The 16,559-nt window shown below is 48.1% G+C and overlaps 1 protein-coding gene across 1 annotated transcript in view; it reads right to left on the reverse strand.

Annotated features, from left to right (window-relative positions):
* Positions 1–12,028, reverse strand: part of ADGRB2 (adhesion G protein-coupled receptor B2) — a 150,802-nt gene extending 138,774 nt beyond the window's left edge. The window contains exon 1 of the mRNA XM_030219619.1: positions 11,905–12,028. The gene's annotated coding sequence lies outside the window, so the exon portion shown is untranslated. The remainder of the gene's footprint in view (positions 1–11,904) is intronic.
* Positions 12,029–16,559: the final 4,531 nt, after the last annotated feature.

Below are 16,559 nucleotides of genomic sequence, written 5' to 3' on the forward strand. Positions count from 1 at the left end.
GCTCCCAATCAAAGAATGGATCTTTCTTCAAAATCTGCACTTTGGTCCATAAAATCATCTATGGCGTAGTCCCAGGATACATGACAGACCTCATAGATCTACCAACTAGAAACAGATCCAGATCAGCGCGATCATACCTAAACCTACATTACCCCAACTGCAAAGGGATAAAATACAAAACAAACATTTGCATCTAGCTTCTCCTACATGAGCGCACAACTATGGAATGGACTCCCCAATGCTGTGAGAACAATACATGCCATCTAAACTTCAGGAAATCATTAAAAACTCACCTCTTCAAAAAAAGCCTATCCCTCCGATCCAACATAACTCCCCACACCCAGAAACACAACATAATCAAGGATCGTACTGGACACCCTACTATCATCATTCCCCTCAACCCAATGACGTCCTGAATCACATCTACCTCAACTGACCACAACACAATCTTGTATTTGTTATCAACCATAACGGCAAATGCCTTTATGCTTACTTGTAAGCCACATTGAGCCTGCAAATAGGTGGGAAAATGTGGGGTATAAATGTAACAAATAAATAAGAAAAAGAAGCCTTTAAGTGTCTGCAACGTGGTGGACCCGGGAGTGGATCGGACACGTGCGGAGTCAGTTGCCTGCTCTAGCACAGCTCAAAGAGGCTGCAGGTGCACTTGTGAAAGGCTAGAAGTACTTTCATCCACTTGCCTGCGAACTGAGATACAGAATTATATCATCCTGAAGACCAAGCTCTGGTTAGGAGACAGGAGTAGTTTTACTTTCGGGACAGGAAACACGACAGATCTTAATTTTCTTAGCTAGTTTGCAATAAACTTTGCCTTCATTCCAACACCATGGTTATGTTATCTTGAGTCTATTAATAGCAGTAGTTGCACCCTGAGTGACTCGCCCACCAGTTCCCCCCCCCCCCCCCACACACACACACACCCGCTTTGTCACCCGCCAATGAGACAGTGGGGTGGGACTAATTTTGAGCCCCCTCCCCATCTGCACTCTGCATGGCCGCACTGCTCACATATCCCTTGTTCTGGTGATCAATTCCTCAGCTCCTTCACAGTCTCCAGCCCCCCCCCCCTTTCCCCTCCATGCTCAGTTAAGTGTCTGACCTTCTCTATAGAGTTCTGCGTTTCCTATCCATTCAGACCTGTGGTTGACACAGACAACTGCCAGAACAACGGATTCAATCTTCTCTAAAGAGACAACAGAAAAGTGAGAAGCCATTTTAGCTGGGTAATACAAACTCATCATAGAAAGCTCTGTGGCAGGAGACAGTATCACTCATCCTCCCACCAGTGACAGCTCCACTCGCCAACACACGGCAGAGGTAAAACGCTAGACTGCAGGTACAAAATACTGAAATCCAAATGACTCAGTAAGTCACTGTTTCATGACATCTCATAAAGCATAAGGCATCAAAAATTCTTTGAAGTTATACTTAAGAGCATAATTTTTTTTTTTAATTTGGATTTAGCTCGAGCCTTTTTCAGTAGTAGTTCAAGATGAATTACATTCAAGTACACAAGGGAGCTAATGAATTTTCAGGGTGCTGATAAATATTTGTATGACAAAATGGAATGATTAATTCCACAGTACTTTTGAATCATTTATAGCCAGGCATGAGTTGAATCTGCTTTCTTGAATGTACAGAGCTATTCCTCCATAGCAATGACTCAAGCTGCCATTACAAGATCATTTGTATCCAGGCATTAACATTCACCGTGTTTCTGAAACGCCTTTTATACCGGTTTCACCATTTAACACTTAAGAGCTTCAAGCACAGGTGCTTTCATCTGCATCCTCTCGATACTCATGGATACATGTTTCACACGCTCCTCACTAATTCGCCTGCTCTACTGTTGCAACTTCAGGCCATCCATTTCTTGGAGCAGAAGCTGCCCTGGGCTTCACAGTGCTGGCAGTGATAGGGAACATGAGCAGGGCACAGCTAGGAGGGTTCTCATAGTAACATAGTAGATGACGGCAGATAAAGACCTCTACAGGCCACCCAGTCTGCCCAACAAGATAAACTCAATGTATGTGATACTTTATATGTATACCTGTCCTTGATTGTCCTTGCCATTTTCAGGGCACAGACCCTAGAAGTCTGCCCAGCACTGGCTTTGCTTTCCAATTACCAGTGTTGCCACCCAATCTCCACTAAGCTTCTGTGGATTCATTCCTTCTAAACAGATTATTTTGTGTTTATCCCATGCAGTTTTTAATTCTGTTCCCATTTTCATCTCCACCACCTCCCGTGGGAGGGCATTCCACGTATCCACCACCCTCTCCGTGAAAAAATACTTCCTGACATTACTCCTGAATCTGCCCCCCTTCAACCTCAATTCATGTCCTCCAGTTCTACCGCTTTCCCGTCTCCGGAAAAGGTTTGTTTGCGGATTAATACCTTTCAAATATTGAACATCTGTATCATATCACTTCTGTTTCTCCTTTCCTCCAGGGTATACATGTTCAGGTCAGCAAGTCTCTCCTCGTATGTCTTGCAACGCAAATCCCATAGAAACTATTATTATAATTTTTTTTATGAATAGTAATAATAATAAGAAAAAACAATAGCAGGGACAATAATTAACTGTAGGAAGCACTAGAAAATACATTATCGCTGCAAACTGCAAAGTGAGTCTGGACCAACAGGCAACGAAAGTGAGTCATGTAAAGCCTGGCCAAAATAACAGGTTTTCAGAGTTGACCTACGTTTCTCATGAGACATCTCTAAGTGGATACCCAGGGCAACCTGTTCCAAGGGGAAGGTGTCAGCACGCTGAAGCCAAGAACTCCTAGTGCAGTCTAAACGCTTCTGAGAATAAGAATTACTAGAAGATTGCGCTGTGGGGAACGAAGGGAGTAAGTAGGTGAAGATGCTACGAGTAGACTGAAGAAGAAGGAAGGTTGTCTAGAACAGAAAACCTGATTGGTAATGACAAGAGATCAAAAGCCAAAGTTCTTCGACCAAGGGGGGTGGTGTGATCATACATTTCCTGGCTCCAAAACGCAGTGTGACTCACTTGAAGCCTTCTGATGTGAGAGATTTTAAATCCTGAAACAGCGAGTTCCAATGATCAAAGTGTGACAGCACCAAGGAATGGAGAAGGCTCAAGGTTCCATAGTGCAAGAGAAAATGAAGGTTACGCAATTGTTTCAGAATAAAGAAGGGTTTCTTCATGAGATTGGAAATGTATAAATCAAAAGTCAGATATCTATCTAAAGTGATTGCCAGAATCTTGACAGAATTCTGGAATCATATTTGAGCAGCATTAACTAAGAGTAGATAAGAGAAGGAAGGAACATAACTGTGACAGATTTGGAGAGACTCGATTTAAGACAGTTGCTTGAAAGCCGGTTTGCAACTTTGTCTCACTGTAAGGAAATACTGGAAAGTAGATCAGTGGTGATAGCATCAGTAGTGGTTAATAACTGAATATCATGCGTATAAATAAAAAAAAACTAAACCCCGATGGCTGGATCAGCAGTGCCAGGGGGAGCTAAGAACATGTTGAAAAGAAAGGGGCATAATATTGATCCCTGGCAGAGACAGATCAGGACAACTGTACATGAAAGGATTGACATGGGGACACACAGGGGCTGTTATAAGGGACTGAATGGAGGGACGCAGGGGCCGCTATAAGGGACTGAATGGAGGGGACACACAGGGGCTGCTATAAGGGACTGAATGGAGGGGACACACAGGGGCTGCTATAAGGGACTGAATGGAGGGAACACACAGGGGCCGCTATAAGGGACTGAATGGAGGGGATACAGGGGCTGCTATAAGGGACTGAATGGAGGGGACACACAGGGGCTTTTATAAGGGACTGAATGGAGGGACGCAGGGGGGCTGTTATAAGGGACTGAATGGAGGGACGCAGGGGGGCTGTTATAAGGGACTGAATGGAGGGGACACACGGGGGCCGTTATAAGGGACTGAATGGAGGGGATACAGGGGCTGCTATAAGGGAATGAATGGAGGGGACACAGGGCCGCTATAAGGGACTGAATGGAGGGGATACAGGGGCTGCTATAAGGGACTGAATGGAGGGGATACAGGAGCTGCTATAAGGGACTGAATGGAGGGGACACAGGGGCTGCTATAAGGGACTGAATGGAGGGGACACACAGGGGCTGCTATAAGGGACTGAATGGAGGGGATACAGGGGCTGCTATAAGGGACTGAATGGAGGGGACACACAGGGGCTTTTATAAGGGACTGAATGGAGGGACGCAGGGGGGCTGTTATAAGGGACTGAATGGAGGGACGCAGGGGGGCTGTTATAAGGGACTGAATGGAGGGACACACGGGGGCCGTTATAAGGGACTGAATGGAGGGGATACAGGGGCTGCTATAAGGGAATGAATGGAGGGGACACAGGGGCTGTTATAAGGGACTGAATGGAGGGGACACAGGGGCTGCTATAAGGGACTGAATGGAGGGGAAACAGGCTCAGTGGTGATCAAGTTGAGCATGTGCCCAGCAGCAGGTTATGGAGGATCTGTAAGGAGAGTAACATGACAGAGGGAGGTTAGTAGATAAGCAGGAAATGCAAGGGCCTTCGATAGCCAAAGAGAGGTGTGATATAAAAAAATGCAAGGAAAGGGTACTGGAAGAAATGAGAGCCAGGCTATCACCACCCCAACCCCCCTCTTGTGGGTATCATTAGAAAGCAAGTAATGATACTGGATGAGGGGGGGCAACTTAGGTAACATAGATCAGTGTGGTAGAGGTGGAGGAGTGGCCTAGTGGTTAAAGCACTGGTCAATCTTGACATCCAGAAATGGCCGTGTCAAATCCCACTGCTGCTCCTTGTGATCTTGGGCAAGTCACTTAACCCTCCATTGCCTCAGGTACAAACTTAGATTGTGAGCCCTCCAGGCATAGGAAAATACCCAGTGTACCTGACTGTAACTCACCTTGAGCTACTACTGAAAAAGGTATGACTAAGTTTACAGGTGGTGATGAGATCAGCAATTTGGTGCACAATCATTTGAAAATGCAAATCCATTTCACCCTACTCTTGGTTTTCTACCTTTTAACCAATTCCCAGTCCACAACCAAACACTGCCTAAAGGAGTCCAGTTCACTTATTTTATTTAGATTTTGCTCAGACCTTTTTCAGTAGTAGCTCAAGGTGAGTTACATTCAGGTACTCTGGATATTTCTCTGTCCCAGGAGAACTCACAAGCTAAGTTTGTACCCGAGGCAATGGGAGGGTTAAGTGACTTGCCCAAGATCACAAGGAGCAGCAGTGGGATTTGAACTGGCCACCTCTGGATTGCAAGACCAGTGCTCTAACCACTAGGCCACTCCTCCACTCCAAAGAATCTTGTTACTCTTTGGGGTTCTACATGGAATGTTGCTACACTTTGAAATTCTGAATTGGAATCTTGTTATTCTTTAGAATTCTAGAATCTTTATTATTAGATTTTGCTCACACCTTTTTCAGTGGTAGCTCAAGGTGAGTTACATTCAGGTACTCTGGATATTTCTCTGTCCCAGGAGGGCTCACAATCTAAGTTGTACCTGAGGCAATGGAGGGTTAAGTGACTTGCCCAAGATCACAGGGAGCAGCAGCGGGATTTAAACCAGCCACCTCTGGATTGCAAGACCGGGCTCTAACCACTAGGCCACTCCTCCACACTTAGAAAGGAAGATAGAAAGTAGAGCATCTGGATGAAGCCAAGAGCCAGAGCGGACGAAGGTGACAAAGGCAAGCGAGAAGTTGGACGAGACTGAGGCTAGAAATTGAGAAGGGAAGCAGAAGGGTGTGTGCAAAGATGGAGATCAGAAAAGTAAAGGGGAACTGGAAAGCACAAAGAAAAAGAGACAAAGATGAAGAGGTGGAGGAAGTGAAGATGCAAAGGAAGCCACAAAGAGAGAAAGAAACTAAGATTGAAAAAAAAGAAAAGTATAATGACACTGGAAAGCAGAAAGAGAGAAGTGGAGAAGAAACTGGGAACTTAGGTGAGAGGGAAAGGGAAAGAAGAAGAAAGGATGAGACACATAAGAAAAGGGAAATGAGGGAAAAGATTCAGAATACAGACAAGATGACAGATTCCTAAAGAGTAATTTGGATGACAGTCCTCAAGTAAGCAACAGCAGAAGAGACATGTCTTCTTTTTAGTAGTTATTACTATACCAGGGTTGCCCACAAGTGAAAATCTGAGATGCAAAGACGGACTACTGCGATGCAGCCCACCCCCTGCCTATTTCACACATGTGACACTCATACTCTGTGTCCTTGTCCAATGGCTTTTCTGCCTGCTACATAACTGGCTGCCTTCCATCTGTATATACTGTAACTGCTTTCTTGTCCTCTGTGATAAGATACAGAGTTATTCTCATACCCTGGCTAAAACACATCAGCCTGAACCATGGGTTGTTCTGCTCCTGAGGTTTCATTTTATTTCATATCATTAGCTTCCTTTGTGAATAGTTTTATCTAAAGCGCTTGGGAAACTCTGGGGTCAATCTTCAAAGCTATTTAAACGGCCAGTAACCATTTAAATCACTTGCCCTGGGCTAACCAGGTATAGTTAGCAGAAGTTAACTGGATAGTGTCGCTGAATATACCTGATTACCGCCTAAGCCGAAACCAGCTATTTTGTGGGCAGTCCAGGGGCAGAGTCGGCACTTATGCAGTTAAGTGCGAAATTCAGAACCAGATAGGACGTCAAAAACCACAGCCCTACCTTCTTCCGGTTTGACATCCAGTTAAGCTCTGAATATCGCACTTAACCAGATAAGTGTTATCCGGCTGTGTATAACCAAATATTCAATGCCAGCGTCTGGACATGACTATCTAGGACTACTACTGGCAGCAGCCAAAAAAGCACTGACCACCACCAACTGAATACTGACCCCTAAAAATCTAGAAAAACTCTACCTACAAACCTTTCTACTCCGGATGCCAGCAATCTCCTTCCATTTTGGGTAAGGTGTCCCTTCTTCATTCACAGGTCCCATCTTCCCTGATAGGAGGGGAGAGATTGGTAAGCTTGGCTCAGGAGAGGGACTTGGGGTGATGGTGTCTGAAGATCTTAAGATAATGAAACAGTGCGTCAAGGCGGTGGCCGCGGCCAGAAGGATGCTAGGCTGCATAGAGAAGGGCATAACCAGCAGACGAAAGGAGGTGTTGATGCCCCTCTACAAGTCGTTGGTGAGATCCCACTTGGAGTATTGTGTTCAGTTTTGGAGGCCTCATCTAGGTAAGGATGTAAAAAGACTTGAAGCAGTTCAGAGAAAAGCGACGAAATGGTAGGGGGTTTTACGTAGCAAGACATACATGGAGAGACTTACTGACCTAAACATATGTAACCTGGAGGGAATGAGAAACGGGGTGATATGATACAGATGTTCAAATATTTGAAAGATATTAATCTGCAAACAAATCTTTTCCAGAGACGGGAAGGTGCTAGAACCAGAGGGTATGAATTGAGGTTGAAAGGGCGCCGGCTCTGGAATAATGTCAGGAAGTATTTTTTCATGGAGAGGGTGGTGGATATGTGGAATGCCCTCCCGCGGGAGGAGGTGGAGATGAAAACGGTAATGGAATTCAAAAATGTGTGAGCCAAACACAAAGGAATCCTGATGAGAAGAATTGGATCCAAAGAAGCTTAGCGGAGATTTGGTAGGAAAGTTGGTGTTGGGCAAACTTCTACGGTCTGTGCCCTGATCGAGACTGAATAGATTTGGATGGGCTGGAGTGGAATTATTCGGGGGATTTGACAACAACTTCAGAAATTTTAGAACAAGGCCAGTGCCGGGCAGACTTCTACGGACTATGCCCTAAAAATGGCAAGGATAAATCAAGATCAGGTATACATATGATATATCACTTCATACCATACGCAGACTGGATGGACCATACAGATCTTTATCTGCCATCATCTACTATGTTACCCCAAAGCCTCTGCATTTTATTAAAAACAAAGTCCTCTGCAGGGTCCTCTTCCCCTGTGTCCCTTACTAACCAAAGACCTTAATGAACATTACCTGACTCTTCCTCCCCTCTCCCTCTCTAAGATCCCCCAATCCAACATGTACTTCACTCCACCACAATATCACTTTCTATTATTCACACCATGTATTTGTTCATACCGGAATCGGCTATCGCCGTTAACGGTACTATGTAAGCCACATTGAGCCTGCAAATAGGTGGGGAAATGTGGGATACAAATAAATAACCCTCAGATGCAGCTCAGGAAGCAGAGCAGAGAGTGCTGGAGGTATTGTTGTTCTTCTTAATTGGACTGTTTAAAAACACCTCATTCCTACTGTTTGATGTCTTTTTGCAGAAGTTACACATCAAGGAGCAAACGGAGCAGCTTCCTGTCTGGCAAAGAAACTGTCCCTCCTTCCACCCTGTTTTCTATTTATAATATACCCTTCTCTATCCTGCCCTGAGAACTCAATACATATCATGCCATCCTTTGCCTTTCTGTCCTGACCTGAGGAAAAGGGTGTTAGAATTTAGTCAAGATAGGTATTAAGTTGGCTCCTTTTCTATCTATTTACTTACTAACTTCATTTCTGTGAATTTGCATTTATTTATTTACTAGTAAGAAATGCCCGTTTCGGGAAAAAATGAAACGGGCACTAGCAGGGTAATCCCCCCCCCCCCCCACGTCCTCCCTCCGTCCCTCCCTCCCGAGTTCCAGACACCCCCTCCGCGCTTCCCTTCCGAGTTCCACACCTCTCCTCTCTCTCCCTTCGTCCCTGAGTGACGTGGTTGCGAGTTTGCGAAGTTCGGTGCGCTCTCCCAGCAGCTGTCAGAGAATGTGTGGAAGTCGTTCGTTGTGTGTTCGCTGCCCCGCCCTCTGCGTCATCGCGTGTTGACGCGAGGGCATAGGTACACTGACTGCAGGCCCGCCCCGCCCTCAACGTCATCGCATTTTGACTACAGTGACTGCAGCCTGCAGGCCAAACCGGATATCTCAGGCGCCTCAAGTTTCCGGCTTGAGGCTTCAATGGAACGTTGGAGGTGCCTTTTATATATATAGATTTTGCAAACGCCTCACATCATAAATCCTGGCCCAGCTTCCTCATACCATCGCAGTCCCTCCCCACATGCTTTCTTTTGTTCCTCCCCAACTATCTCTTTCTCTCTGCCCCATGTAGGCTCAATCGCAACCCCCATCCCATGTTTCATTCTCTGTCTCCCCTCACCCCCACCTTTGCTCTCTGTAGCACTAGGCTGGACACCTTTATCATCCCCACCTTAGTAATTCCCTCATCTCTTATTTGTCCTGTTTGTCTGTCCTAATTAGATTGTAAGCTCTGTCGAGCAGGGACTGTCTTTTAATGTTCAAATGTACAGCGCTGCGTACATCTAATAGCGCTTTAGAAATGGTAGATAGTAGTAGTAGTAGTATCTGCAATTCCCTTCTCCCACTCACCCCCAACTCCTCCAGGACCCCCCAGTTCACTGGCTCTCTGCATCTGCCCCAGGCTTTTTTTTTTGCATTTTATTCACACCTTTTCAGTTGTACACAAATGTAACTTGCCTTGAGCTACATTAGGTACTGTTCTTGACCCTAGAGGGCTTACAATATAAGTCTGTACCTGAGGCAATGGAGGGTTAAGAGACTCAAACTCTCTATCACCATTTCTCTGTCCCATCACCCCAGCAAACCCCCCCCCCCCCCCAGCTCCCTCTCTCAGGCTTCGCCTGGCACTGCATCTCTTGCTTCCTTCTTCAGGCTGCGTGGGCTGATCCTGCAACTGCAGCCTCCTTGTACTACTGCCTGCATGGCGGATTTTGCCTCACTATGTTGCGCCTTCCTGGCTACATAGAGACCCTCATCCATTCTACAGCTTCCTCCTTGTGTCCATGCCAAATTCTGCAAGGCAAATGGAGAGTTCTGCCTGAGAGGGGAGATCATTGCAGATGCACAGAATGCTCCCAACATCCAGGAATAGAGAACCTGCAAACATTCTACAGAAACCCATAATCCCATTAACTACTAGTACACGTCTACTTAGGGCTACAGGGTATGTCCAGACACACCGAAGAAGGCACCTTGCTCACTGGAATTCTCATGCTGGTCAAAAGTCCGAGATTGAGGACAGATGGCTCACAGCTGCCATCAGAAGAAAGTTAACCAAACCATTTCGAATTCTGGTGCTATAATGGAATGGGAAGGAGGAGAGTTGTGGGTGTCCCGTTCTTTCCGAAAGACCAGCAATAGCCTGCTCAGAAAATCAGCAAAGCAGGAATATATCCGAGACTTCAAAATTCAGGAATGAATCGCTGGTGCCAAGACACGGAGCCAGCTGGACAGTGGACAAGCAGGACTTAGTTACAGCAAGACTATAACAGTTAAAGAGAAAATGATTCTGCCCAACCCAATTAACAAAATTGTGTGTGGAAATAAAACCAAGCAGAGCCAGCACAGTGATGGACTTGAATACAAAGCCTGTTCTAAGACAGGAGTTTAAACAGCAGCTGGGTGGCGCACCTCAATTTATTAAAATGAAATATAACCAAATGTCTTCATCTGCTTCGGTCTATCGATAAATTCAAAACAAACTCCCAATTCTACTGGCACCTTAAAGCAGGGCCAAGCACTACAAAGGATCCTGACAACATTGGGGGAGGGGCACGGTTTTCTTGCAGAACGGAAACATGGTGGCAGAGCCCACTCGCAGGGCTAGGCAGTGCCACCCCAGGAGAGCTCAAACATGCCAGTCAGAGTGTAGGAACCCAGCCAGCCCTGTGCCCTTCCATGGCAGGTACTGGGCACAGGTCCGCATCTCCTCTCTCAAGGGCAGCAGCCCAGCAAGCCCAGGGAGCACAGCAAAACAAAGTATCTTGGCTAGATACTCCTGCAATGATTGCCAAGGAACATCATGGTAGACATGCAAGGGAATGGTCATGCTTCCCTTACTGCAGTTTTACAAAGCCACTTGGGGCAGGAGAAAGTTGCAAGGCGAAACCTGACCTCTGGGCAGCTCTGCCAAGTAACGAACCCCTGTACCCTCTCCAGCAGCTCTGCCACTTCTGAGGAAACTTCCCTGGCTGTTTAGGTTAAGCATGTCTGCTTGTACCAGCAACTCTTGCCCAGAGCCTGGCACCCCAGGGGTACGAGGACCTTTAGTAGTGATTGTGCCAGGGCTGAAGTCTGGGAGCAGATACTGCACTGCAAAGCTGCAGAACAGCAACATCAGGAACATATATGAACCCCCTCCCCCCCACTAGGCACATGTATGTCTCTCCCTCCACACACACCCCCAGAGAACTGCACCAAGCACAGGAGCCAGCTCTCTGGGTGCAGTGGGTGCTGAGCTGAGCTGAGCCCCCCCCCCCCCCCCCCCCCGGGGATTGAACAAGTTCCTTCATTGTGTCCAAGGAGAGGTAATTTGTCTTGTGTTTGGTACCCCCCCCCCCCAATCATTTTAAAAGGTTGGCACCTATTAACCAAACAACTTGTATATCCCACCCCCATCCCAAAGAACAGCACCAAACACTTGTAACCCCCCCCCCCCCAAACACAGACACCTGCAGGAGAACAGCACAAAACATGTATTTGATCCTGTACATAATGTAGGAAAGCACCCCCCCCCCCCCCTAATAAAAGACCTATAGAACATGCAGGACACCCTGCACTAAGCACATATATGCCCCCCCCCCCCCCAATCCCAGATCGGTAAAACGCACAAGAGAAGCTTGACCAAATATACGTATGTCCCCAATACCAACATTAAATGCGGGAGAACTTCAGAGCACGTATACATCCCCCCCGCCAAGCCCACCTCAAAAAAACGCAAAGGCCCCCCACCAAGCCCACAAATGTCCTCCCCCCCCCCCCAAAAAGAAAAGCTTGCGCAAGGCAGGCGAGCCCCGAAAGCCCCCGCAGGTTCCCCCCTCGCCACCCTCACCTGGTCCCCGCTTGCACTAGTTCAGGCTCTGGTGGGGGGCTGCGGCCATCCCCAGCGCTCCCAGGCAGGCGGCAGGGCGCCCCGTCTCTGCCCGTCACCTCGCTGCTGGAGCCGGGGCCGTGTGACAGCGAGAGCCGGAGGGAGGGAGGGAGGGAAGGAAAGCGAGAGCGAAACTGCGCAGAGGAGGGGGAGGAGGAGGAGGAGGAGGAGGAGAAGGAGAGAGCGCAGGAGACTGTTCGGTGTTCCAGAATGCAGAGAGGGAAGGGGAGGGGAGGGGAGGGGAGAGAGGAGGAGAAAGCGCAGGAGAGAATGCAGGGGAGAGAGTGCCGAGGAATAGAGAGGGGACGAGAGGAGAGAATGCAGGAAGGGCACGAGAGAGTGTGACAGGGAGTGGGGGGGGGGGAGGGGAGAAGAGAGAGAGTGCCATGGAATACTGAGAGAGGAGGGAAGGAGGAAATGCAGGAAGGACAGGAGAGAGAGTGTCAGAGAACATAGAGAGGGGAGGGGAGGAAAGGGCAGGAAAGAGAGTGCCAGAGAGTATAGAGAGGGGAGGGGAGGAAAGGGCAGGGCAGGGGAGAGAGTGCCAGAGAATATAGAGGGGGGAAGGGCAGGGAAGAGAGTGCCAGAGAACATAGAGAGGGGAGGAGGGAAGGGCAGGGGAGAGAGTGCCAGAGAATATAGAGAGGGGAGGGGGGAAGGGCAGGGGAGAGAGTGCCAGAGAATATAGAGAGGGGAGGGGAAGAAAGGGCAGGGGAGAGAGTGCCGAGGAATAGAGAGGGGACGAGAGGAGAGAATGCAGGAAGGGCACGAGAAAGTGTGCCAGGGAGTGGGGGGGGGGGGAGGGGAGAAAAGAGAGAGTACCAGGGAATACTGAGAGAGGAGGGAAGGAGAAAATGCAGGAAGGACAGGAAAGAGAGTGTCAGAAAACATAGAGAAGGCTAGGGAGGGAGAGTGCCAGAGAGTATAGAGAGGGGAGGGGAGGAGAGGAAAGGGCAGGGGAGAGAGTGCCAGAGAGTATAGAGAGGGGAGGGGAGGGCAGGGGAGAGAGTGCCAGAGAATATAGAGAGGGGAGGGGAGGGCAGGGGAGAGAGTGCCAGAGAATATAGAGAGGGGAGGGGAGGAAAGGGCAGGGGAGAGAGTGTCAAAGAATAGAGATGGGAGAGAGCAGGGGAGGAAGAAAAAGAGGGAAGTGGAAGGGACAGAGCTAGGGAGGGCAAGAAGAGGGGGAGGCAGTACAGGAGAATGGAGGGGGGAGGATTGCATGGGGAGGCAGCATGAGAGAATGGCCTGGGGGAATGGAGAGGCAGCAAGAGAGAGTGCAGAGAAGGGAAGGGTGAGTGGGAGGGAGGGAGATACATCATGATACTACATCAGGGAGAGGGGATTGGGAGCCAGAGAGGAAGGAGAGCAGGATCTGCAAGGGAGGAGAAAAAGCACCACAATACAGGAGAGGAGGGAGCGCCTGAGACTGCAGAGAGGAGAGGGAGGGGAGAGGAAGAAAGAGGACGGCTACAGAGAGGGGAAGGGGAATCTCCAGACTGTGAAGGAGAGGTGGGAAGAGAAAGTGTGGAACTGGGGAAGGAGTGAGAAATGGGACAACAGCTGTGCATTGCCATTCAGGGGGTCCCTGGTTTGATCTCTGCATCAGGTCAGCAGGGGAAGCAGCACTCACAGCATGGTGGCTCTTGCGTAAGAGCGACCACTAGTGGCCAGATTCCCATGATTGCAGGGTTATGGACTGAGACCTGACACTTGGCGCAAGTGTGATCACAGCAATGACTAGAGCAAAGTTCAAAGCTTAAATGAAAAAACTTCACCCAACAGAGATGAAAGGGAATCTTTTTTGCTTCAGGCCTCTCGGTGTCAGTGTGAGGGGATCAGGGTCCAGCGGCTGTGTCCACAGCTGAACACAGGAGAAGAGAGTGTGTGCAGGGTGGGGGGCTCTTGTTTGATGTGCACTGCCCCCCCTGTTCAGCCTGTCCCTGAGGAATTCTCAGATGTCTGAGGCTCTTATCCTTCCGCTTTTTCTTGGCTGTTCTCCCAGATTCTGGCCTTTCCTTCTTCAGTTTTCTTTCTAGTTTTTTGTGTGTTTTGTATGTGTTCCTTAATTGCTAATTAAAAGTGAAAGCTTTCAAACCCAGAGCAGGTAGCAAAGGAAAATCGGTTCAGTTTGTTTGTTCAATAAAAGGGTGAGGGTGCCAGTGAGGAGAGGCTCCTGTTTGGTACTTGTCCCCTCCGTGCAGCTCTCCCAGACCCAGAGGGATGTGCACAGAATATTAATAAGAGGGACATTAGGCCACCCCTGTGGGAGAACTGCCTGGGGGCAGCAGGTCTTTCCAGCTACACTCCTGGTTCTGCCCCCCCTCAAGCTGGCAGAGGAGGCAGGAGAGAAATTAGAACAGACATACCCTGCCCTCAGATAAGCGAATCTGAGAGTTTTAAACTGGCTCTGAAGACACAACAAAGAGTCCTGTATGGAACCAAGAAACCCTGTGCTGGGAAATTTTGTGCACAATATTTGAAAATTCTCAAGACTTTATTTGCATTTTTCTTGTGCAGACTTCTCCCATTATAAGGGCTGGCTTCTCCCCCCAGGCATGAAATACCCCCCCCCCCCCCCCCCCACCACAGTACTTTCCCTCCTCAGGTTCCACCTTCCCCTGGTAAGTTCAGTCCCCGGCTTTCTCTACCCTTCTCCAGGGTGAATACCTCCAATTTTTCTCCCCTCCTTCCCCCTCCCCTTTTTTATCACCTGTTCTCTACCCTCAGCCTTCACTGCCTTTCCTATGCTTCTCCCCCTAACTCCCACCAAGACCCCTATTCTGCCCACCCCCTTTCTCAGGCAAACCCCCACCTTACTTTTCTCTGCCCCAATCCCCACAGCACACACACACCAGCCTTCTCCCTCCCATGAAGAACACCCCCCCCATCCACCTTTTTTCTAGCTGTCCATCCCACAACACAGACATTATACACCATATGATACACATTCACTATCCACATCTCTCCAGCCTTTACATGACCAACACTCACACACACACACACACACACACACACACACACAAACCAGACAGCGGGAAACAGAAGAAGACTCAGCACATAAGGGAGCTGAAAATAAATCGGCATTTTTATTGCACGCAGAATAATTCTTGTTAGGATGCTATTACATAAAAGACTGATTGATTGAAGCTAACCACATTTAATCAGCCTTAAATTACGGCGGTTAGTTTCAGTTTTCCTGAAGAGGGATTGTGCGTCACTTGTGGAGGAACACAGCCCTTTTTCACTGCAGATTTCACTAAATGAAAATGATTTTGTTACGTCTTGAATTCCACTGACGGTCCTTTTCAAGACCACATAAATCTTTTTATATGAGCCATAGACGTCTTCCTTAGACAAACGACTGCAAGGCTACTGAGGCAGCCACTTCAAGCCGAAACACGGTGCCATGTCGAGTCTTTTATGTAACAGCATCCTAACATTCCTTCCCGGGAACTCCGTTCACTGGGTAAATCTCTCTTATCTGCACCCTTCTCCTCCACCGCTAACTCCAGACTCCATTCCTTTTATCTTGTTGCACCATATGCCTGGAATAGACTTCCTGAGCCGGTAAGTCAAGCTCCTTCTCTGGCCGTCTTCAAATCTAAGCTAAAAGCCCACCTTTTTGATGCTGCTTTTAACTCTTAACCCTTATTCACTTGTTCAGAACCCTTATGTTATCATCCTCACTTTAATATTCCCTTATCCCTTATTTGTCCTGTTTGTCTGTCCTAATTAGATTGTAAGCTCTGTGGAGCAGGAACTGTCTCTTCATGTTCAAGCGTACAGCACTGCATACATCTAGTAGCGCTTTAGAAATGATAAGTAGTAGTGGCATCCTAAGAAGAATTATTATTTTATGTGCACTAAAATACTGATTTATTTTGAGGTCCTATGTCTGCTGAGTCTTCTATTTCCCTCTGTCTGGTTTGTTTGCTGTTTTTTTCATGGGATCCCTGTGTTCAGCCACCACATGGTTTCTGCTTTTTCCTAAACACTCACACACCCCATCCACTTTTCTTCTTGTCCCCACCCCTCCATGGTACGGACTATCCCATCCACTTTGCACCAGCCCCCATCCAGAGACATAGCTAGGGTGAGTGAGTGCAAGGGGAACAGTCGCTCCCCCAAATGGATTTCAAAGAAAAAGGTGCCTACACCGATACCAGCTGTTGTCAATCAAGATTTTTTTTTAAATTTGCAGTATTGACTTTCTCCCCTTCCCTCCCGTCCTCACCGCTCCCACCCCCACCATGGAACCGGCACCCCTTCCTCCCTGAGTGCAATACCACTTTCTGTTCTCCCTCCCCCCCACAGACCATCAAACCATCTTCATTTGGCAGCCCCTGCAGCATATAACACACTGTCTGTCTCTGAGCCGGTGTCAGATCCTTCCCTCTGCGTGTCCTGCCCCTCTGACACAACTTCCTATTTCTGCGAGGGCGGGACACACAGAGGGAAGGACTCAACGCCAGATCAGAATCAGACAGCATGTTATGTGCTGCAGGGGCCTCTAAACAAAGGCAGTTTGATGGATTAGGGTAGGGGGAGGTAGAGTAAAAAGCAGTGCTGGACTCAGGGAGGGGCTGAACGAAGCAGGCACTGGACCAGGAGGG

This window comes from Microcaecilia unicolor, chromosome 11, assembly GCF_901765095.1.
Source record: "Microcaecilia unicolor chromosome 11, aMicUni1.1, whole genome shotgun sequence".
Lineage (NCBI taxonomy): Eukaryota > Metazoa > Chordata > Amphibia > Gymnophiona > Siphonopidae > Microcaecilia > Microcaecilia unicolor.